The 24,193-nt window shown below is 38.0% G+C and overlaps 1 protein-coding gene across 6 annotated transcripts in view; it reads right to left on the reverse strand.

Moving 5' to 3' along the window:
* Nucleotides 1–24,193, reverse strand: part of ACSL4 (acyl-CoA synthetase long chain family member 4) — a 79,250-nt gene that overhangs the window by 34,532 nt on the left and 20,525 nt on the right. For 3 of the 6 annotated variants that reach the window (XM_055267150.2, XM_055267151.2, XM_055267148.2), the window contains exon 2: nt 11,903–11,955. The exons of the other annotated variants lie outside the window; for them this stretch is intronic. The gene's annotated coding sequence lies outside the window, so the exon portion shown is untranslated. The remainder of the gene's footprint in view (nt 1–11,902; nt 11,956–24,193) is intronic. 6 annotated transcript variants of the gene reach the window in all.

A 24,193-nucleotide genomic window follows, 5' to 3' on the forward strand; every position in this document is an offset into this window, starting at 1 on the left:
TATGGGAGCAATACAATTGTAAAATCATTTCCTACATGTTCACTTTGTGCTCAAAACTGCACCAGTTGCCTAGGAGTGGTAATACAAGTCTGAAGTAGTATTAATTCCTGGCCCTTGGCCATTATAAGTTAATACTTATGAGTCAACTATCACACAAGATAGACCCAGTATTTTGGAAACTGGGGGAATGGGGACAGGGGGTGCAATTAAACCATCTCTTCTAATAAACACTACTGCAGACTGCCCATATATAACACTAAAGTGGAGTTGCTCTGGCCAAAACAGGGTTTGGGGATGTCCAGAGTCCTGCCCCAGAATTCCCGGAATCCCAACTCCCAAGGTGACCACTAAAGCATTTCCACTGAAAAGCCTTGTGGTAATACATAACTAATACATAACTACCACGTGCAGTGTAGGCAGTAGTATAAGCAATAAATGCAAAAGGAGTTCAGAGGAAGTGCACAATGGCCAAGAGTAACTAGGAGAGGCTTTGTGGAGATTAGATTTAAGCTGGACCTTATGTTGGGCATCTAGAAATGAAAGAGGAATGGAAGGTATTCCAGGCTCAGGGCCCATATGAAAAAAGATACGAAGGTGGGAATGAAAGGACTTTGGGAGAATAGGAAGTACCAATAGCAAGGACACTAGTCTGACTGGGGCACAGCGTACACTAAATACGCTAAATATGCTTGACTAAATACGCTACGGTAGTTACAAAATCTAACAAATCAGGCAAAGTAATTTTGATAGGATTACGCGGAAAGCTGGGGGCTGTTGCAGGTTAGAAAAACAGTGCCATTGGAAAGAAACCGCAGAAACAGGCTCAAGAATAGTAGTATTTCTTTTCTTTTTCTTTTTTTTTTTTTTTTTTTTGAGACAAGGTCTCACATTGTCACACAGGCCAGAGTGCAGTGGCGTGATCTCAGCTCACTGCAACCTCTGCCTCCCGGACTCAAAAGATCCACCCACCTCAGCCTCCCGAGTAGCTGGGAACACAGATGTGCATCACCATGCCTGGCTAGTTTCTTTTGCATTTTTTGTAGAGATGGGGTTTCGCCATGTTGCTCAGGCTGTTCTCAAAATCCTGGGCTCAAGCTATCTGCCCTCGATGGCCTCCCAAAGCGCTGGGATTACAGGCGGGGGCCACCACACTCGGCCCAAGAATAGTAATATTTTTCAAGGAGCTTACCTTCAACTGAGAAAGTTATTTTGGTGAGTTGTAGCATATTTCAACAAGAAAAATCAAAATACTAGTTCACTTTGAAGAGACAAACTGAAGCCTATCCTTCTGCAACTTTTGTAGAAACAGACTGACAGACTTAATTCAATTGACCCCAGGCTAGTTGATTGTTGTTATACCATCTAATATAAAATGGTAGCTTAATCCTGCCTGTGCCTTTGTTCATGTAATTTAGTTGAGTACAGTGAAATGAGCAAGAAACTGGAAGTCACTGGGTGTCAAAATCCTCATCTCTGCCCCTAACTGGCTGTGTAACCTTGAGCAAACCATCTGCCTTAGTCTGGAACCACACTAGATCAGTAGGCCTTAACCTCTTAGAGATGATGGGCCTTTTTGAGAATGAGAATGAGGAACCCAATTCCCCTCAGAAAGACATGCTAAATGATACACACAATTTCAAGTGATTCACAAGTTCCTTGAAATCCATCCATGAACTTCAAAGGGCAACAACCCTGAACTAAAAATGTCTGGCCTAGGTGATTCTTAGGGCCTTTCCAGCTTTAAATTCTATGATTTACTCTACCTGGAAAGTACCTTCTCAGTTTCTTGGACAAGTCAGGTCGTTCATTTCTTCAAGATAAGGTATGTCAGGTCAAGGGTTTATCATAATGCTGAATGTAAGATCCCCTCTAACAATCCTCTCCTCCCACTGAAGATTTCATGGCTACCCAAGTCCAGAACAATCTTTACTTTTTCTAATTTCACATATCATTAGCAATATCTACCACTCAATCTGATACATGATTATACTACCATCACTTCCAAACTTCTGGGTACCTCAGTATAGAACATGGACCAGTAGTTCTCAACCATATCAAACCCAGTACCTCTTTCTTATGACAAATATTTTGTGATACCTCTTCATAAACATCAAAGGATAGCCATAATCTACCAACACACCATCTTAAAAAATGATTTCTTACTGGTAATATAAAAGAGTACCATAAAGAAACTAATTTAAAATTTAGCAAAATACTTGTTTCAATACATACATTCTCAGAGACAATATTAGCAGACATAAAAGCATGTCTTCAGATTTATAAAATGCCCCTAAGGGGTGAGTACCACCTTACCCTCAATTGAGAAATCTTCAGACTTAAGGCTGAAGATATATAAAGAAATAGAAAATAGCTTTTGAAGAGCCTATACTTTAGTTGGATTTAAAATGCATTGTATGTTTTTTAGTTATTGATGTTACATAAATTTAATCTTTTATACATATTTGCCTTAAGTCTTGGAGAAAGAGAAATGCTTTCTAGGTAATCCTCATAGTGCTTAGTACAGACACACACACATGCATGCACACACATGCACACACACACACACACACAGAGTAGGCAAGGCTCAAAGAACATTCAGGTGAGAAGAAACCAGAGCGATCATTTAGTCTAGAGGTTTTCAAATTCTTTCTGCAGGTAGCGAGGGGGTCATGGGTCATCCATTTGAATAAAATCTTATATAGATATAAAAACACAAGCATAGATGAAAGCAAAAAGCATAGCTGCTCTGGTAGCGGAGGCTATGACAGCCCCTGAAGGGACTCCTTGGAACTTCCAGTTGAGCTGAATATTTGAACCACTGATATTGTCTGATCCCTCATCTTACAGAGAAGCAAATGAATGGTAGAGCACAAATTGAGCACCCAGTGCTCTTTCAAGTACACTAGCCAGCCTCTGCCCAGTTTTGCCTATCATCTTCAACTATAATACTTCCTTGTCAGGGGTTATACTCAGTCTATTGATAAATTCATTTCAAAAAAGATTTAAACGTTTCATTTCACTTCAAAAAAAAAAAAAGAGTTGGTGGTAAGGGTATGATGCTGAGCATCGTACCCATCATTAGGCAGAATATAATGTCTCATAAGAGAAACAACAGAAATTTTCTAGGCTAACAGATCTGGGTTTAAAATGCGGTTCTATGCAGCCATAAAAAACAATGAGTTCATGTCCTTTGCATGGAGATGGATGAAGCTGGAAACCATCATTCTCAGCAAACTAACACAGGAACAGAAAACCAAACACTGCATATTCTTACTCACAAGTGGAAGTTGAACAATGAGAACACACGGACACAGGGAGGGTTACATCACACACAGGGGCCTGTCGGAGGGTGGGGGGCTAGGGGAGGGATAGTATTAGGAGAAATACCTAATGTAGATGACGGGTTGATGGGTGCAGCAAACCACCATGGCACGTGTATACCTATGTAACAAACCTGCACATTCTGCACATGTATCCCACAATTTAAAGCATAATTTAAAAAAGAAAGCTCTATATTAGTGGCTTCATCTGTAAAACAGGAATACTGCTTATATTACCTACTTTATAGTGCTTTGGGGAGAAACCTTTGTCTTCTTCCTCTTAAATTCCATAGGCAATCATACTCAGTCCCTCTTGGTTGTCTCACTTGGTTGTACTTAATCATCTCAACCACAGCCTGGTTCTGTCCTATCCAATTCTCCACCTAATCTGTACCTGTACCTATGCAGCTGAATTTGCTGTGAGAAACACACAACTGTGTTGAATGTCTCACTTTAAACTTGTGATTGCTACCTCAAATGGACTCTCCCTGATGCAGAGACACCACACTGCACTAGTCCACTCACTGGCCCACTCCTCTGGATTTCATACTTTACTCTCTTCAGACCAACATTCCTCATCCAGACTCACTCTCAGCAGCTGACCTATTTTGCAGACAAAACAGCAACAATCCAAAGATAATTTCCACAGACTCTCACTGCTACATCTACCCACCTAATCAAATCTGTGGCCACATGCTGTTTTCTCTCCTGTGACTATGGATGAACTGTTGATGCTCCAAGCTGAGGCCAACCCCTTCACTTATGCATTACACCCTGTCTTTATAAGGACACAGAAGTGCTCCTCTACCAATTCTTCCCTCTCATCCTTCCTCATTAATTTCCCCTGCTCTTCTGAACTATTCTCTTCAGCATCATAACCAGCTGTTATTTCTTTCATCTTAAAAAACATTCCCTCCCTTGCATCTTCTTTTCAGCTATAGCCCATTTATTTTCTATCTCTTTGGCACTCCTTGAAAGAGGTGTCTATGGCTCTCTCCTATTTTCTCTTGAACCCACTACAATCAGGCTTATGTCTCCTACCACTCTATAAACTTGTTCTCCTCATCAGGGTCTCCAATGACTTCCATGCTATTAGATCCAAAGGTCAATTAAAGCTCAGTTATCTTCTTCCTTGACCCACTGGCAGCCTTTAACACAGCTGAGCCCTCTTCTGCTTTAAACTTCTTCACTTAGCTTCCAGGAGACCATATTCTTCAGGTTTTCTTCCTACTTCCCTGGCTATTCCTTTTCAGTCTTTTTTTCTTTTTTTCTGCTTCTTCCTCATATTCCTGGCCTCTAAATGGTATGGGGCTTGGTCCTTGAACCTCACAATTTTAAATACCACATATATGTCGTGATGACTTCCAAATTTCTCCCTCAAGCCTGGAAGTCTGCCTTAAACACTAGATTTGTATATCCAACTGTTTCCTCAACAGATCCACTTAGGTGTCAGTTAAATACCTCAAACTTAGCATGTTCAAAACTGAGATCATCCTTCCACAATCCTATCTCACCCAGTCTTGCCCATCTCTATATATTCCACTTGCTTTGACCAAAAACTTTAGATTCACCCTTTTACCCCCCTCTCCTTCTCACACATTCCACAGGCAATTCACCAGCAAATCCTAATGGTTTGACTTACGAAAAAGGTGAATCTAATTCAACTACTTCTCACCACCTCCACTGTTACATTCCTGGTTTAAGCCAATATCATCTCTCAAGTGGATAAATGGGATAGCCGATCTAGTCTCCCTGCTTCCACCTCATACCCCTAAAATAAATTCTAAACTCAGAAGCCAGAGTACTATTCTCAAAATGTAAGTTAGATCATACCATTCCTCTGCTCAAAATCTTTCAAAGAATTCCCATATGACTCACCCAGAATATAAGCTAAAGTACTTACTATAACCTACAAGACTATAGAATCTTTCTCCTACCCCAAGGTTCTGACTTCACCTCCTAGTACGCTTTCCCTGGAACATTATTCTGCAATCCCATTTGTTCCTGCCCATGGCCTTTGTACTTGATGTTCTCTCTGCCTGGAATGTTCTTCCAAGACACCTACGTAGCTTATTCTCTTGCCTCTTTTTTTTTTTTCTGTACTCAAAGAACACCTTCTCAATGAGGCATTTCTCCAGCCACCTTCTTTTAAAATTGTACTCCCCACACTTTCTATCCCTTACTTGCATTATTTTTTTCCTGAGTACTTTTCACTAATATACCATGTTTTATTTTTCATGTTTACTATCTATGCTCCCAGCAGAATATAAGCTTCACAAGGCAGAGAGTTTGTCTCATTTGCTGCTGAATCTGTGACTGGAACAGTGCCTTCGTGTGTTGGCTTCAATCAAATTGTTTACTGAATTAAGAATGTACTGGAATTATTCTGAATCTCTAAGGTAAAAATATATGCAAGTACAATAATGTGAAGGTAGCTAACTTTAATCATCTTAAAAAACAATCATTTGTCCATGTCAACATCCTAGGAAATACTATACTCTTAAAATCCCTGGTAATTAAAATAAACTTGAACATGTTGTTAGTTGCTTAATAGAAAATATGAAACTGGAAAAACTGCCTGTTGCACAGAGTTGGAAAAGATTGGTATTATAAAAGCATGAAGGTTACACAATTTGCACTATGTGCATTTTCACTGGTACTTTTCACAAAGGTATGCTGTCCTTCCATGTATGAAGAGTGATACTGCTATCCCACCATTAGGAGGACATGAACTTTGAGTGGTGCTTCCTTGAGATCATGTATTTGTATGTCAGCCAGAAAAAGGCAGGGCATTATCTTCAGTCATTGGATAGTTAATTGCTCCTGTTGAACTTTACCATTCCATATGGGAATCATAGTAATAACCAGGTATTGAGCATTTACTACAGGCAAGGTACTGTGCTAAGTCCTTCAGATATATTATCTCATTTAATCTTTCAGAAAACTCCTTTGAGGTAGTACCTTCATTTTAAAGATATAACAGACTCAGAGAGATTAAGTTGCCCAAGATAGCACAGCTGAGTAGAGATTCAAACCCAGGTCGATTTGATTTTAAAGTCCATGTTTTTAGCTCAATTGTCTGTGATCCTAGTCATACTGCTATAATCCTAAATAAGTGAGAGTGACAAACTTTGGGTATGAAGAAATGCTGGCAACAATTTTGAGCACTGATCTGTCCTACATCCTAAGACATTTTGTTGGGGGGGGGGGGGCTCTCTAGATGTCCAGTAAGTACTAGAAGTTTTAGTGAAAAATTAGATTCAATTTTATTTTATTTTTTTGTTCTGAGGTGAGATTTAGTAAGTATTTCATTCCAGTTACTTCAAACACTCCGAGATAGGTTAAATACAGAAAGCATTAGTGATACATTAAGCTCTAGTACGCAAAGTAAACAAACACTACATATTAATTAAAGTCTGAATTTAAAAGAAGAAATCGTCTTACCCAGAAGCATGTGACACAACACCAATTTGAGAATGACAGAGAAAAACTACTGAACTGCAGTTGGTTAATGCCAAAATATTTTTTCAAAAGTTTTAGAAAATGAACTAAACCAAGCAAGGATCCATGCATCTGCCAAGTTGAAACATACACTAGTGACAAATTAACTTTGTCCTTGACATAAGATCTTACAAAAATAGTTTTTAAATCAATTTGAAAATCAACAATTAACTATATAAGTGTTACTTTTTTAGAAGTCTCGTTTCAAGTTACACATTATTTAAGAGTAATTTAAACACCAAATAAAGAGACAATTTGCCTTCTGAAAAAGATTAGTTGTAACTAGTAAACATTAAATCAGAAAACAATTATAAAAGTTCCAAGAGATTAAACAGATAAGAATACCTGCTGTACTTTAAAAGATCCTATTTCTAAATAGATGTTGCATCACAAAGACTTTTGTAAAGGGGTGGAGTGCTTCCTTAAAATCTTATTTTCTTTCATACACTATTAAAAACTTCCAAATGATTGTAAAACATACAAGAGAAAGCTCAACTAGGTTAAGTCAGAATGGTTTCACTTTGTAAATGAAATCAAACTTTACAAGAGACATTACAATTAACTTTATACTTTAACATTAAAACTTAGAGAATGCCAATACCTTAAGAAAATAAAAGCATTAAGAGTTGCTAACAAGATCTTTCATCAGTCTGCAAGACGAAATAATCAGGTAAAATATATGTATCATTACGGCACTTGTCTCATCTGATTCAAATTGTTATATTGCAAATAACAAGCAGTCTACTCAATATGAAATAACTTGTGCAATCAAACCTTAAGCTCAAATATACAGTAATTATAATAAATACATTTTAAAACCAAGAAAAGCAAAACAAAACCTAAGATGACTATATAGATGCCATATACCAACACATTACACCTGTGCCTGGATAGTATGACTGAAAGCTTTTCACAATTATGACTGATCTTTGGGTGCGTCTCTCACAAGATAAACTGAACCTGTTTACTTCATCACCTGGAGAGGTATTAACTCCTGAAGTCGCCATTCTGCCAGTTTCTTTGCAGTTTTTCCCAGCAAAGAAAGCACCTCAGCTGCCATGTTGAAGATACTTTTAATGCTCTAGAGTGAGTTCCCTCCCATCATGCCTTAAGAAGATCCCCAGCATGCATCAGATAATGTTGTTTCTAGGTCATAGGATGTTATAATCGGTATCCTATCTATGTTAAAATGAGGAGCTCTAGGAGTCAATGTTGCTGCCTACACACTTCACATACACTGTGTATAATTATACATCTATTCCTCATTTTAAGTGATCAAGATACACTTGATTTTTAAAAACGTAGCTTTCTAAAGCTGGGAATTGGTTGTATATAATTTAATCCAATAATTGGTTGTAAATAATTTAATCCAAAGCTTACATTTAAGGAATCTTGAGGATAAATCAGGCTAGAAGTGGCACCTACTGGCTAAGCATGATGCTATAATCAAACTTTATTAATAAACATAATGAAAAAGGGAGAAAAACTAAGTTCTGGGTGATATGTGTTTAGAGAGCAATACAAATGGTTCATTGCTGTAGAAGGGCAGCAGATAGCATAATGACAATGTCAATGTTGCACAACTGATGCTAAAGAGTAACTGCTGCAGGTCCCTGTACACAAAACCTTGCCGCTAAATTAAACTGCCCATTGTACCACAGTGCACTTTTATTTTATCTACAAAGTCTTCGATTTCCTGGGTGCTTTTTCTCTGTTGGGATATATAGATGATTTTAACATAAGTTAACCAAAAGTAATTGGGTTATAGAATTTAACTTTAAAGTTAACTTTTATAATAAATGTGTTTTGTTCAAGTGAAGAATATACAAAATATCTATAGGTTATACTCTATCTCCTGTCATCTTACATATTTATTATAATAAAGTAATACAACTTAGGGCTTTCAACCATGAGTGTAGGTTCCAAAAAAGTCTTTAAGCAGCAGTAATAGTTCCCATAGGAATATATTCATGTTACAGGGAGAATTTTACAACTATGCCTTTTTTTGCCACATGATCTGCCCTCCCCATCTGCCAGAGGAGGAAACAGTTTAATAGGTTAGTTTGCCAATGTTCTTTTCAATATGTCAGACTGTTAATAAATTATGCAACAATGCAGTCTTAAACCATTTCTTATAAAATGGCCAAATAAATGACTATAATTCAGCTGCCTGACCACCATAATACAAAATTGTATTGTAATTAAAAAAAAAAACTCATTCTGCTTTTCAGTATTAAATAGATCTTAGAAGTGATTCTAATTAAATAACTCAAAGACTGATAAAACTGTTGAATATTGAAATCTTATGGCCATATAGTCAATGCTCACATATTAGCCGTAGTAAAGAAGAGAAGGGCACATATTCTAAAGACAGCAGATAATTCAAAAATGCATTTTATCCTTATTAGCATTTCATTTTGAGTATGTCTGACATTTCAGAAATTAAAGAATTCCTACCTAAAGAAGGAAGTCACACAAAGCCAAATATAAGAAGCCATGGAAAAGTACCCCTAGAGTTAATATCTCCACATTAGGATTGGGAATACATTCCATTCTGTTCTCTCCCTCCACATTCATTTGTTTTTCTGGCTTATGCTTCAGTAAGGTGAGTGAGACAAGGGTGATAAGGGAGCTAATTATTTCCATTTTGAAACATATTTTGGGAAAGTTCAGACAAAGGCAATTGATGGGGGGCCTCCAAAGTGTCACAGAGTACTATCTGCAATCTCCTGAACACAACTGGCCAGATATGTTCATGCCAATGCTTCTGGTAACTCCTACTCTTCACCTTGGTAGTTTTTTTCCCTTCCAAATCTAGATGGGCTGCAGATTGATTGCTATAAATATGTACGTGTGTGTGTAGGTGTGTATCTGCGAGAGAGAAAACAGTACTTTCTGTAGTTAAATTAACTATAGAAGTTTGAATACTACCACTCTTCACAGTGGCAGTATAGTCTGTCAACTTCCAAAAGGAAGTAATAACTTTGCTGATATTTTAACTTCTTTGTCAGCCACTGGGTAGCGTGTAACACCTAAGTAGCTGAATTCGGTGACAGCTAATTCTGATCTGCTGATACAAATCTTTGGCCATGTTTAAGATTCTTCTAGTGCAGGCTAATCAGTGGACTTCAGCACTTAGCTATACAAAAACATGGCCTTTTGAATTTCTTTATACTTGGAAATCAAAAATAGTTATTAGCACATAAGAACTACTATATCTTCAGTTTCAAATTTATAACCTATTAAAATGAAAGCAATTTTCAGAAGACCAGAAATTCTAGAGAGACAGTATCAGATATAGGGTTTTAGTCCTGGTTCACAAGCTGCTGAGCGGTAAGACCTGGAACAAATTAACCTCTCAATGTCTGTTTCCTCATCTGTAAAATGAGAAAGTTGGGTTCACATTTTAAGATATCACAAAACAGTAAAAAATGTAAAAGAAAGAATAGTGGGGGAAAATGACACAGAGCTACCAAGTTGTCATCGTTGTTTTGCCAGGCATGAATTTTTTTAAAGCCCTACCATTTACTATCACCATAATTTCATGAGATAAACAACATGTTTAATTCCCCTAAATTAGAAAGATATATTCTATAAGAAGCAATCCTTTAAACTGAAAATGTTTAGCTTTTAAAAACTCATGATCTGCTGTCCTTATTTTTCTCACTTCACCATGGACCAGTAAAAACGTTTTCACTAACCAGCACTGGTCTAAAAATCAAAAATTGGGGACTATAGGACTAGGTAAATTTCAAAGTCCAAGCCTCAAACACTATGATTTTAATTTTAGGTGCTCTGTTGTATTTCTTTTACTCCATATTGTAGTCTAGAATAGATGCTTCAATGAAATATATACTTAAAAATTTATGAAGATCAGAAATATACGCAGATCAGTTTGAGAGACAGCCTCAATGTATACTTGCCCCGATACATTTGAAGCTTATTCTTCAATAAGCTGCGGCGCAAGTACACATTGTGGCTGTCTCTCAAAGAATAAGCTTCAGGCTGGTATGGTGGCTCATGCCTGTAATCCCAGCACTTTGGGAGGCCAACGTGGGTGAATCACGAGGTCAGGAGTTTGAGACCAGCCTGGCCAACATGGTGAAACCCCTTCTCTAGTAAAAATACAAAAATTAGCCAGGGGCCGTGGCGGGCACCCATAATCCCAGCTATTCAGGAGGCTAAGGCAGGAGAATTGCTTAAACCCAGGAGGCAGAGGTTGCAGTGAGCCAAGATCACACCACTGCACTCCATTCTGGGTGACAGAGCAAGACTCCATCTTGGGGCAAAAAAAAAAAGAATAAGCTTCAACGTATCGGGGCAAGCATAAACTGCTATGGATTTAACTTCATCAATAATAATCAACCACTGAGGACGGGTGCGGTGGTTCACGCCTGTAATCCAGCACTTTGGAAGGCCGAGGCAGGAGAATGACTTGAGGCCAGGAGTTCAAGACCAGCCTGGGCAACATGGTGAAACCCCGTCTCTACTGAAAATACAAAAAAATAGCTGGGCATGGTGGCACGTGCCGGTAACCCCAACTACTCGGGAGGGGGAGGCGGAGGTGGAGGTTGCAGTGAGCTGAGATGGCACCACTACACTCAAGCCTGGAAGACAGAGCAAGACTGTCTCAACAACAACAACAATAATAATAATAATAATGAACCCCTGATTGTGTACTTACTGTTAAACCCATTTTAAAGATAAGGAAACTGAGATAATGAGAGACTAAGTAGTTTACCAAAGACACATATTCTATAAGCCTCAGTAGTCAGAACTGGAACTCCAATCTCTGACTCCAGTTTTGGGTACGACTCAAATAGAAAGACGTTGTTTGAATTTTAATTACCACTTGTTCTTTTACAAATGAGTGGCAAATGGTTTAAATTTTAGAAGCTGCACAGGGTAAAATGTTTTCCTATTTTGCTCTATAAAATAGTGCCTTTTTAAACACAATCATAAATATTGGTAGAGTTTTTCCTCTATAAAAAGGGTCAAGATGCCTATTAGTATGGTTACTTAATTTTCTCAAAAAGCTAATAAAATTACACATTTAGAATTTCTAAAGGACAAATACTTACAAATGTCCTCTTTTTCTCTTAAGAAGAACACGAATATCTTCTGTGATTTCAATCTGCAGTAAGAGACAGCATTTATGAGTACAGTGACATGAGAAAAGTGCCCCTTCCTTTAAAAGAAATATCGAGTGCTTGTTCACATTATCTGTGCACCTTAGCTGATATGCCAGGTACTAAAGGAAAAGCAAGAAATGACTAGAGATGAGTGTCTGACTAGAATTAGTGCTATTGGGATCTCAGAAAGTAACTGAGCCAGACTCTAAAAGTGACAGTAGTTGAAACTCTATGGAAAAATGACAAGAAGCAAGAGCCATGTTCTTAACGGTTTTATTTGTATCTCTGAATCCCCCATGGTCAGGACCAAAGCCATGTTCAGACAGAGACAATGTCTGACCACAGCAAACTAGTCAGTCACACAAGACAGCCATCCCCACACACAGATGACTGTAGGCATCTATCCTCCCATCAAAACCAAAAACGACTAAGTTCCTTGAAACAACACGAGGTTTCTTCCCAAATACAAATATGACATTGGTCTAAGTAGAAACCTAAATATATTTCCATCTTCTTTCAATTTGTAAACACATCATTTTTGTGACATTTTTCAAGATATACACCAAAAGGACCAGGTAATGGTGACTCATGCCTGTAATCCCAGCACCCTGGGAGACCAAGGCAGGCAGATACCTTGAATCCAGGAGTTCAAAACCACTCTGGGAAAAATGGCAAAACCCCATCTCTACTAAAAATACAAAACATTAGCCGAACATGGTGGTGCATGCCTGTAGTCCCAACTATTCAGGAGGCTGAAGTGAGAGGATCCCCTGAGTCTGGGAGGTCAAGGCTGCAATGAGCCAAGACTGCGCCACTGCACTCCAGCCTGTGCAACCAGAGTGAGATCCTGTCTAAAAAAAAAAAAAAGAAAGAAAGAAAAGAAAAGAAAAGAAAAAAGAAAGAAAAAGAAAAAAAATATATACACCAGAAATGTTTGTCAGTTTAGGGTTGAGGGTTTGACCTATTTTGGACAATGCAGGAGTAAACTAGTTACCATCTGAATACTTGGAATAGTAAAATAAGGCCCTTCAGTAATTTGATAGTGCTTTCTACAGAGCTGGGGCCCCCTGGGCATGATGCTATATTCTGAAGAACTGAGGCTTTATTCCATCCAGCAGTATTCACTACTACTTGCATATGATTATGTTACGAGAATAACCCTTCGAGTTTTGGTTTTTTTGTTTTGTTTTGTTTTGTTTTTTTAGTCTAGATGCCCCCATGGAAGTCATATAAACGAACATCCACATAACTAATCATCACACTAACTAGCTGGTGTTAATTCAGACAGTTAATTTTCTCCTTGCTACCATTAAAGAGATGAAGAAAAGAATGATTTATACCCAAGCCTATTACTAACAAAGGCTGGTTACTAATAGTGAACTACTTTCAACTTTATGTTAATATCCACAATCTACTTTCGTTGAGGGGTTACCAGGGACAGTATCAGTATATGTCTTAACACAAATGGTTAAGATTACTTATAAACAGAAGTCAGGTTATTTCATATGTTCTTATTTTTCTTCCAGAAGGCTAACATTTGCTATTAACATGAAGGGGGGGGGGCAGGGAACTTGCATATAGATATTAAAATAAGATCCAAAGAGCTCACGAGGAGAATGGAGAAGAAAATCTTCATACTTCTATATAAAAACATACACATTTCCCCCATAGATAATTCCAATAACTTAAAAATGACCAAAAAAAAAAAACCCATCCTTCTATAAAATCATCTAAAGATCTAAAGGTGGAAGTTGCAGGGGAGAGGGACAGGGGAAAATACAAAACTATCCGCTAGTTTGCTTAATTTGGAAAATAACTCCATAAATAAATATTTGCAAAGGATAGTCAACTCGTGACCCTTGGTACTAGAGAGTGTCAGGGAATTCTCCAAGCTGGATGAGAGCCCCAGTTTAAACCTTCTACTCGTCTCCATTCTCGTAGCCCCAAACTGGCTGAGCAGGAGAAGCAACTCTCAGAGGTTCTCTAATGCGAAGGAAGTAATTTTTCTCAATGCCTATCACCTTAAAAGCCATTTCTTTCATCACAAAAAAAATGAAAGTAGCAGCTACCCAGGAAAGAAAAGGAAACCAAATCACATTTTGTAACCTATCCTAATTTAGTTCTATACAACAGAAAAACTGACCCTGCACTCTCCTCTCTCCTAGTCTCCTCCTACAAAATAGCATCTCCCTGTTAAAGTCATTATATTAAAACAAATTGAAGAAAGAATTTAATATAAAAAACTAAGCAGATTACCACCATGTGGGCTGCATTTACAGATGATCAGGAATTGGGATGATTTAGCTAAAATTGTAAAACAAACTTTAGACTCTTTCACTTCAGATATATGCAAGGTTTTTGTAATATAAGAAAGTTAGAAAGTCTTAGCCTAGCAAATTTTTAACAGACTGAAGCATATAATATTGTTTGTTTCGAACTAACAGTAACCTGGTGGCATTAAAAAAAAGACAAAAGAGGTAATACAGCATCAAGGGTTTATCATCTTACAATTAGAAAAGAAGGCAGCACTGAGAAAGCCCAACTCACCAAATGCCAGTGAGCAAAACAAAGTCCATGCAGCTAGTAGGAGAGCAAAAAGTGATATAAAAAAAGTAAAAACTGATACAAATACAAGGCAGTGTCATTCAATTTCAGACTACCCTCATATTTGGGGACAGACTTTAAAACAAATCATTAATGTGTTTGGCTCTAGCCCTCTCTGCAAATAAGTTGGTCTGTTAAGCAATATTTTGAAAACATTCTTCCACAAGTAAAGTCCATACTAAACTTGTGATAGCATCTGTTGGAAATGTTTCAAGCACGAAAAATCATCGTCCTGTACTTAATGTCTCAAAAATCGATCTTAATAAGTTTAAAATAGAATGTTTCAGAAAACAGTGGAAAAATATTAAGAAAGCTTTTGACCGGGTGCGGTGGCTCATGCCTGTTATCCCAGTACTTTGGGAGGCTGAGGTGAGCAGATGACCTGAGTTCAGGAGTTTGAGACCAGTGTGGCCAACATGGCGAAACCCCATCTCTACTAAAAATACAAAAATTAGCTGGGTGTGGTGGTGCATGCCTATTAACCCAGCTACTGGGGAGGCTGCGGCAAGAGAATCGCTTGAACCCAGGAGTCAAGATCACGCCACTGCACTCCAGCCTGGGTGAAAGAGTGAGACTCGGTCTCAAAAACAAAAAGAAAAAAAAGAAAAACATTAAGAAAGTTTTTAGCATTTAATGTTCAAATCTAAAAGCAAATTCTGGCCAAGTCCTTTTCAAAACAATTCCCTAAGCAATGGTACTTGATAGGTCTTATTTTAGATAAGTATACATAAATCACATATTGGTAAATAGTAGATTAAAACTGCCATACTAAAATACATTTCAGTGTTTAGAAATGTTGTTATCAAGAAATAATGCAGGTCAAAAACAGTATGTATGACTGCATTCTAAATATGTACATATATTTGAGTGTTACATATTCATAGAAAAATTAGCAAAATGTACTTCAAATACTAACAGTTATTGCTGGGTGGTAGGATTAGAGGTGAATTGTTTTAATATTTGCATATATTTTGTTTTTTTCCTGCTGATTTAGTGTCTTCCAAAATTTTCAAAAATAAAAATTGTATACTTAAAATTTATTTTAAAAATCATAAAGGAACAAGAAAATGTCTCATTAAAAACAGTACTAAAAAACTGTTGTAAGCCAGTCAAACTACTGGAAGGTATCACTCACATGCTAAGCTGTGGGAGAATATTTTCTTTTCCCCTTAAGAATATATGTGAGCGAGGCACAGTGGCTCACACCTGTAATCCCAGCACTATGGGAGGCTGAGGGGGGCAGATCACAAGGTCAGGAGTTCGAGACCAGCCTGACCAACATGGTGAAACCCTGTCACTACTAAAAATACAAAAATTAGCCAGGCATGGTGGTGGATGCCTGTAATCCTAGCTACTCAGGAAGCTGAGGCAGGAGAACTACTTGAACCCGGGAGGCAGAGGTTGCAGTGAGCTGAGATCACACCATTGCACTCCAGCCTAGGCGACTGAGACTCCGTCTCAAAAAAAATATATATATATATATGTATATGTATATATATATGTATATATATATGTATATGTGTATATATATGTGTGTATATATATATGTATACGTATATATGTGTGTATATATATATGTATATGTGTATATATATATATATGTATATATATGTATGTGAATGTGGTCGGGCACGGTGGCTCACACCTGTAATCCAAGCACTCTGGGAGGCCAAAGCGGGCAGATCACCTGAGATCAGGAGTTCAAGACCTGCCTGGCCAACATGGTGAAAAACCCCCTCTCCACTAGAAATAACAAAAATAAATTAGCCGGGCACCATGGTGCGCACCTGTAACCCCAGCTACTCAGAAGGCTGAGACATGAGAATTGCTTGAACCTGGGAGACGGAGGTTGCAGTGAGCCACGATTGCATCACTGCACTCCAGTCTGGGTGACACAGTGAGACTCTGTCTCATAAAAAAATAAAAATAAAAAAAAGAATACATGTGAATGTGTAGCACAGGACGACTAAGTGGTCATAAGATTGAGTCACTTGATTCGTAAATATTAAAACATATTAAATAAATGTTATAACATAAGTATAACTACCCAAAATCTAGCCTGTGCAATGTACAGAATGAACTAGGTATGTTGCTTCATGGAAAAGTTAGATAACTTTTTTAAAAAGTTTTTTAAAATATTCAGGGCTGGGCACGGTGGCTCATGCCTATAATCCCAGCACTTTGGGAGGCTGAGGCAGGTGGATCATGAGGTCAGGAGTTCGAGACCAGCCCAACCAACATGGTGAAACCTTGTCTCTACTAAAAATACAAAAATTAGCTGGGCATGGTGGCGAGCACCTGTAATCCCAATCAGTAGGACAAATACTACATTACATCATTTATAGGAGGAAACTAAAATAGTCAAACTCCTAGTAGCAGAGAGCAGAATGGTGGTGACCAGGGGCTGGGTAGAGGGAGAAACAGGATGGTATTAGTCAAATGATACAAAGTTTCAGTTATGAAAGATGAAAAACTCCCAGAGATCTACTGTACAGCATGGTGCCTATAGTTAACAATACTGCATTGTGTGTTTTAAAATATGCTAATAGGGTATATCTTACATTAAGTGTTTTCATCACACACACACACAAATAACAATACATAAGAGGGCAGGAGGAAACTTTTGGAGGTGATGGATGGGTTTATGGCATAGATTGTGGTGATGATTCTCTCCGAACTCATTGAGTTGTATACATTCCATCTTTACAGCTTTTTGTATGTCAATCATACTACAATAAAATGGTTTGAAAAAATGAGGGATGGGTCGTTAATTATTGTCCATTTTTGGTGCCAATAGTTTTCAAAGGCAACTTTTTAATTATATAGGTGTAATCATTCTCTAGGGAAAAATGAATACAAATTAGAGTGTGCACACAAAGGTTTCCAAATGAATCCATCCGTCTTTAGGAAGTCTCTGCAGTGTACATTTCTTAGGACAGTTTTGCTTAAGGAAGTTTAGCTTGTTCTGCTACCAGTGACAGAGAGCAGGGTAAAAGACACAGGGAGCCACTGAGATGCCTACTAAAATAAAAAATGGAAGATGCTCAAAGACAAACATTGCCTGGTTTGACATTTTGTCTGTGTGGTTATTCTGCCTATTTGCTTCCTTTACCTGAGGCTTAATTGAAATCTCCAGTTTCTGAACCATACTTTTAATCTCAGCTTTGAAATTCAGTTTAAATATGTACCTTTTGGGAAATTGTTGCTATTTATTTTTTTAACCACAAACCCACCCATCCCTCATATTTAGTGACAAATAGAAGCTATTAAAACACTAGAGGGATTTTCAATATCTGATCCAATGAAAGCTTTTTTAAATGCCAGAAAATTCCTTTGAGAGGTGGAGTTTTGCTCTTGTTGCCCAGGTTGGAGTGCAATGGCATGATCTTGGCTCACCACAACCTCCACCTCCCGGGCTCAAGCGATTCTCCTCCCTCAGCCTCCCGAGTAGCTAGGATTACAGGAATGCACCACCACGCCTGGCTAATTTTGTATTTTTAGTAGAGATGGGGTTTCTCCATGTTGGTCAGGCTGGTCTCGAACTCCCGACCTCAGGTGATCCACCCGCCTCAGCCTCCCAAAGCGCTAGGATTACAGGCGTAAGCCACGGCGCCAGGCCCCATTTACTTTTTAGCAACAATGTTTAAGTCTTGACTTTTGAATAGGGGTATATACTAGCTTAAAATAACTTACTATAACACAAATAAATTATGGAGTGAAGTTCTAGGTTGACATTAAAATTTATTCATCTACTCTTTACCTTCCTCACAGAGGTTGTAAGAATTTTAAAAATTGAATATAATGATAACTATAAAATAATTTTAAAAAGAAAGAAACAGTTCCCCCCACTCCATGACTAAGAAGCTAAAATAGGGTCTGCTTTCTAGAACATTAAGAAAGCACCCTATGTGCTTCCCTCTATACTAAAGTTAGGAAATTCTTTCTAATCAGTTGTAATTACAGCTTTACTCTTAAGATCATCTTGAGACTAGATAAAAGATGAATGTGAGAATGTGAAAAAACAACAAGAAAGTACACCATTCCTTTTCTTTCAGTTACCTAGAATTAAATTAGCAGTAGTATCAACAGGGAAAGCACATTCTCTTTATGAACTCTCAATATATCAATTGCATTTAAGTTAGAATTTTTCAAAGTCATAAAAATCAACAGATCATACTTTTTGAGGGCCACACCTAAGACACAGCTTGATTATTATGAAACAACTACTGGGGAAAAAACTTTCAATATGTGAAAATTGCTGTCACACTGATAATTCTTGACTCTGAATCAAGAATCTTACGTTACTGATTTTTAAATATTTTGGACAAATAGATTACATAACAGCAAACACTGACCTTACCACAACTCTCCCTTCCAAGTTTAGTTAAAAAGTGTGTTGATACATGGATGAATCTGAATTTAAAAGGCATTCATTAAAATACTAGAGACCTGAACAATACTTGAAGAAAGTGTTTGTTACCTTAAGTGTTCTTAACCAGAAAGTACTTCTGTGTAACAATCAAGACTTCCCACAAAATTTGTACAATTTTTGCCAGAAGGTATGTTTTGTTTTTGTTTTCTAAAGTGGCAAAAACATAAGTCTTACACACAGAGAAATGCCTAACGTAATGAGCAGAAAGTACATTTGGAATTATAACTTTAGGAGAAAAAAATAGCACTTTCCTCTACATTAGAGACTGATAAGGTATTTCAGAAAGGAAAAATATATTTTTAGAAACATAGACCCTTAGAGTTAAAATATGGTCTGTTTAGACAATTCTCAAAGTACCAGCTGGAGTTACCAGTTCCTTGCAGTACTACTACTTATAATATTGCATCCTTACTTTCATTCCTGCCATGAATAACTTTTATTTACTAAAACAGATAGCAATGCACTGGGGGTCCATAAAAACTAGTGCCAATTAAGAATAAAGAAATTATTCAGTGCTGCCAAAAGTATACAAAAAGGCACTTTATATACTGTTGACAGAAGTAGAAATTAGTACATGCTAAATAGAAAACAACTTGGCAATATGTGACAGCAGGCCTTCAGTTATACTTCCTGCACTTGTAATTTCACTTTCTATTTCTGGGAATGTCCTAAAGCTGCAGTTCTCAAACTTTTGGGCACCAGAGACCAGAGGTGGAGCTCAGGCAGAAATGCTCACTTGTCGCTCACCTCCTGCTGTGCAGTGCAGCTCCTAACAGGCCATGGACCAGTAGTGGTCCATGGTCTGGGAGTTGGGGACCCCTATCTTAAAGGAAATCATTAGAGATTCAGACAAAAAAAATAGAGGACAGTCATCATGGTGGTACAGATAACAGAAAAAGAAAATAAGAACAACTTCAAATGCCCAATAGGAGATTGGTAAAATAATGTATCCATGTGATCAAATACTATGCGGCCATCAAATGCAGCATTGCCAGAGTATTTAAGAGTATGAGAAAATGTTTAAGATATATGAAGTGAAATTGGTTTAAGATGAAACTTCATACTCAAGATCAACTTCCTCAAATTTATGTAGGCTATAAACCAAAATGTTAATCTCTAGGTTGTAGAATTACAGGCGATTTTTTTTTTTTTAATTGAGACAAGGTCTTGCTCTGTTACCCAGGCAGGAATGCAGTGGTGCAATCTTGGCTCACTGCAGCCTCGACCTCTTGGGCTCAAGCCATCCTTCCACCTCAGCCTCTTGAGTAGCTGGGACTACATGCATGCACCACCACACCAGGCTAATTTTTTGTATTTTTGGTAGAGACAGGTTTTCGTCATATTGCCCAGGCTGGTCTCCAACTCCTGGGCTCAAGCGATCCATCTGCCTCAGCCTCCCAAAGTGCTGGGATTATAGGCATGAGCCACTGCACCCACCTAGAGGTTATTTTTAGTTTTATCCTTACAATTTCCCTACATTTTCTAAAACTTCTACAGTGAATGTTACTTTTATCATTTAATAATAAAGTAGAAAATATAGCACCAGCCTTTCAATTAATTCTAATGTGTGTCTATGTATTGATAGTAATAATGAATATGGTCCAAAAGGTGTTTAGCCCTACTCAAGTGGCAAAGTAACACTGTAAAAGGAGCTAAAAGTTGGCTTTATTTGTACTAAGGAAAGCAGGTTAGATCTTCTGTTTTTAAATTAGGCTCAAAGCAAAATAAACTCTTCTTTTGCTCATGTAATATAACCTATAAGCTAAATAAAATGAGGGTTTTCTTCCTTACTATAACTACCATGGTTAACTGTTTTCTGAAGCTAAGCAACCTTCTGGTGTTTCCTATGTCAAAACGTGACTAACAAAAATTGACTAGTACAAGCTGAGTCTCCCTAATCTGAAAATCCAAAATCTGAAATGCTCCAAAATCTGAAACGTTGTGAGCACCAACATGACACACAAAGGACATTCTCACTGGAATATTTCAGATTTTTGGATTAGGGATGCTCAACCAGTCAGTATATAATGCAAATATTCCAAAACCTGAAAAATTCCAAAATCCAAACACTTCTGGCCCCAGGCATTTTGGATAAGAGATACTCAACCTGTAACAGCAAGTGAACAGACAATATCAAAAAGCCAGACAATCATGAGGGGTTCTGCACAAATGAAAGTAGAAATAATTTCTTTAAAGCTAAGAGTTCTGCTTACTTATCCTATTCAAACAAATGGGAACTCAAATGCCAGATTACATCTGCATGAGATAGAATAGGTACCATGCCATACTTGCAACCTTCTGCCCCATAATGAAAATGTTTTTCAACTCAACTGACCAGAATCAGTCCCCTACAGGAAACGAAGCCTGCCCCAGGAGAAGGTAACTCAAGCAAAAGGAACCAAATGAATATCATTCCTTTGATGTCTGTGATTAGTAGACCCAGAGGGCTACTTTCCACATGGGTGATCAGAGGGCCTGTGAAAGGAGGGGATTTCAGAAGTGAGCTTTCCATCAGTACTTTCTTCTTTACAACCTGGTTCTGGGACCAAATACTCAAACTTCAGAGGATATCATCTTACCTGTCTAGCTTCAGACATTCCAAACAACTGTGCTATCACATTACAAATGTGTACTAGCTGACTTCAAAAAGTAGGAGGCAGAAAAGGCTGAATCATTTCTTTCTCTCAAAGTTTTTATTTCAAAATGTTTCGAGCAGTGGTAAAGTATCATTAAGTAATTTCACTTCCTGTAAGGCCCACACATCTACAAATATGTCCTGCAATAACCCCAACAGGGTCTGGCAGCATGGAGTTCACAATGCTAAAAAGTATAAAAAGAATACAGCTGCTACGCAGACAATTCCAGTATAATAATACAATAGAATATTTTCTCAAAAATTAACATTTTTACTCCAAAGTAAAGGGAAATCTCTCTGTCATTGATGGTTCGCTAAACTGGGTTGAACCAGTACTTCTGAAGCTAGAGTCACAAACTTGATCCCCAGATAAACTGGTTAAAATGAAGGCGAGGCCGGGTGCGGTGGCTCACACCTGTAATCCCAGCACTTTGGGAGGCTGCAGCAGGCGGATCATCTGAGGTCGGTAGTTCAAGACCAACCTGACCAACACGGAGAAAACCTCTCTACTAAAAACACAAAATTAGCCGGGCCTGGTGGTGCATGCCTGTAATCCCCTCTACTCAGAAGGCTGAGGCAGGAGAATCGCTTGAACCCGGGAGGCGGAGGTTGCAGTGAGCCAAGATCACGCCATTGCACTCCAGCCTGGGCAACAAGAGTGAAACTCTGTCTCAAAAAATAAAATAAAATGAAGGTGAACACATTTCCCAGCTTTCTGAGGACTGTCCTGTGGTTGTCCCAGTATAATTATCAAACCCCTCTTTCTTTTGCAAAAATATCCTAATGATGACCCTAGTTGTATCCTAACTTTCGTCCCCCAGAGAACAAGGCAAGAATGTATGGGTATATTAGCAGAAGCCAACCTTCACTCCTGGAAAAACACTTCCAAGTAAAAACTCCTGTTTGAATCCACAGTCATATACAATGGGCAAGTAAATGAAAGCACCAGCTGCACACCATTAATCACACAAACACACAAGACTCTTTATTCCAAGTGTTTCAATGATATCAAATTACTACAATCTTAGTTTATGTGCAACATTTATAATCCAATTTTTAGAATCTAGATTAACACCTTAACTGATGACTTCAAACTGAAGTCAATTTCTCATCTCACAAAAAACACACTTGTATCTTAAACACATATAGGATAAATCAGATGCATTGTAAGAAAATATCTCCGTGTATAGGTATTTAATTTGTGACTTTAAAAAATTATAGTCCTATTTAATAAGTTACGTTCACCCTTTAACTAATTTTATTTTTTAATTTTTAATTTTTTTTGTTTAGAGATGGGGTCTTGCTTTGTCACCCAGGCTGGAGTACAGTGGCGCAATCATAGCTCACTGCTGCCTTGAACTTCTAGGCTCAGGGGATCCTCCTGCCTTAGCCTCCTATAACTAGGACTTAGGAACTCACCACTGCATCCAGCTAACTTATTTTTTTATTTTTGTAGAGTAAGCATCTCACTATCTTAACCAGGCTGGTATTAAACTTCTGGGCTCAAGTGATCCTCCGGCCTTGGTTGCCCAAAGGGTTGGGATTACAGGCATGAGCCACTGCACTCAGCCTAACTTTAAAAATCAGAGAAAAGGATATTGCCAAGTTAACTTTAACAATCAAACAAAAACCCCGGCCTTGCAGGAAATACATATTTCACACTAATTTTATTTTTGTAATAAAATATGTAACCAGTTATAATTTCCCATCTCTGATTTTCTGGAAAATATGTGTCAACAGCCTCAGAGTTGCATATCAAATGAAGCATTTCATTCCCAATCAAGAATAAAAGACTAAAGCAAACCTGTATTTCTAAACTAATCCAGATCCTATAAGCTCCAGCTCTTTTTATGGTAGGTAGTACCAGACACAGACCTTTCCATTTACTAAGGAAGACTATGCCCCAGCTGAGAGGCAATCCAGTATGGTAGTTAGGAGCCAATATGCTACAGCCAAAATGACCTGGGTTCAATTCCTGGCTGTGCCACTTACTAGAGATGGATGACCTAGGGCAAAATATTTAACATCTTTTCCTCATTTGCCACAACCATAAAAATGGAGGGGATAATATTATTATTTACAGGTACTGTCATGAGGCTTAAAAGAGTTGATCTTACAGCTGTAGCCATTACGAACTTGAACTTCTTTTAATTTCTCAAAAGCATCAAGCTTAATCTCTCATCTCTGCTTCTAGCACTTGCTTTTCCCTTTGCCAGTAACATTCTCTTCTGCCTTTTCTTGCTTCCCTTTAGGTTTTCATTTAAATGAAATGTGTAGAAAGCCTTCCTTGACCTCCTATGTTATGTGAGGTGCCTCTACTATTTGACCTCAAAGTACCCTACAGGACAGCACTTAAATTTGTCTAAGTTTCTGTTCCCCTGCTAGGCTGTAAGCTCCTTAGACGCAGAGGTCATGTCTGTGTTGATAACCACTGTAATACCTGGGGCCTAGCACAGTACCACTGTAATACCTGGGGCCTAGCACAGTACCACTGTAATACCTGGGGCCTAGCACAGTACTGGTTCACAGTAGGTGCTGGATAAATATTTTTGGAATTAAGTTGGAATGA

The sequence above is a fragment of the Symphalangus syndactylus genome, chromosome X, assembly GCF_028878055.3.
Source record: "Symphalangus syndactylus isolate Jambi chromosome X, NHGRI_mSymSyn1-v2.1_pri, whole genome shotgun sequence".
Classification (NCBI taxonomy): Eukaryota; Metazoa; Chordata; class Mammalia; order Primates; family Hylobatidae; genus Symphalangus; species Symphalangus syndactylus.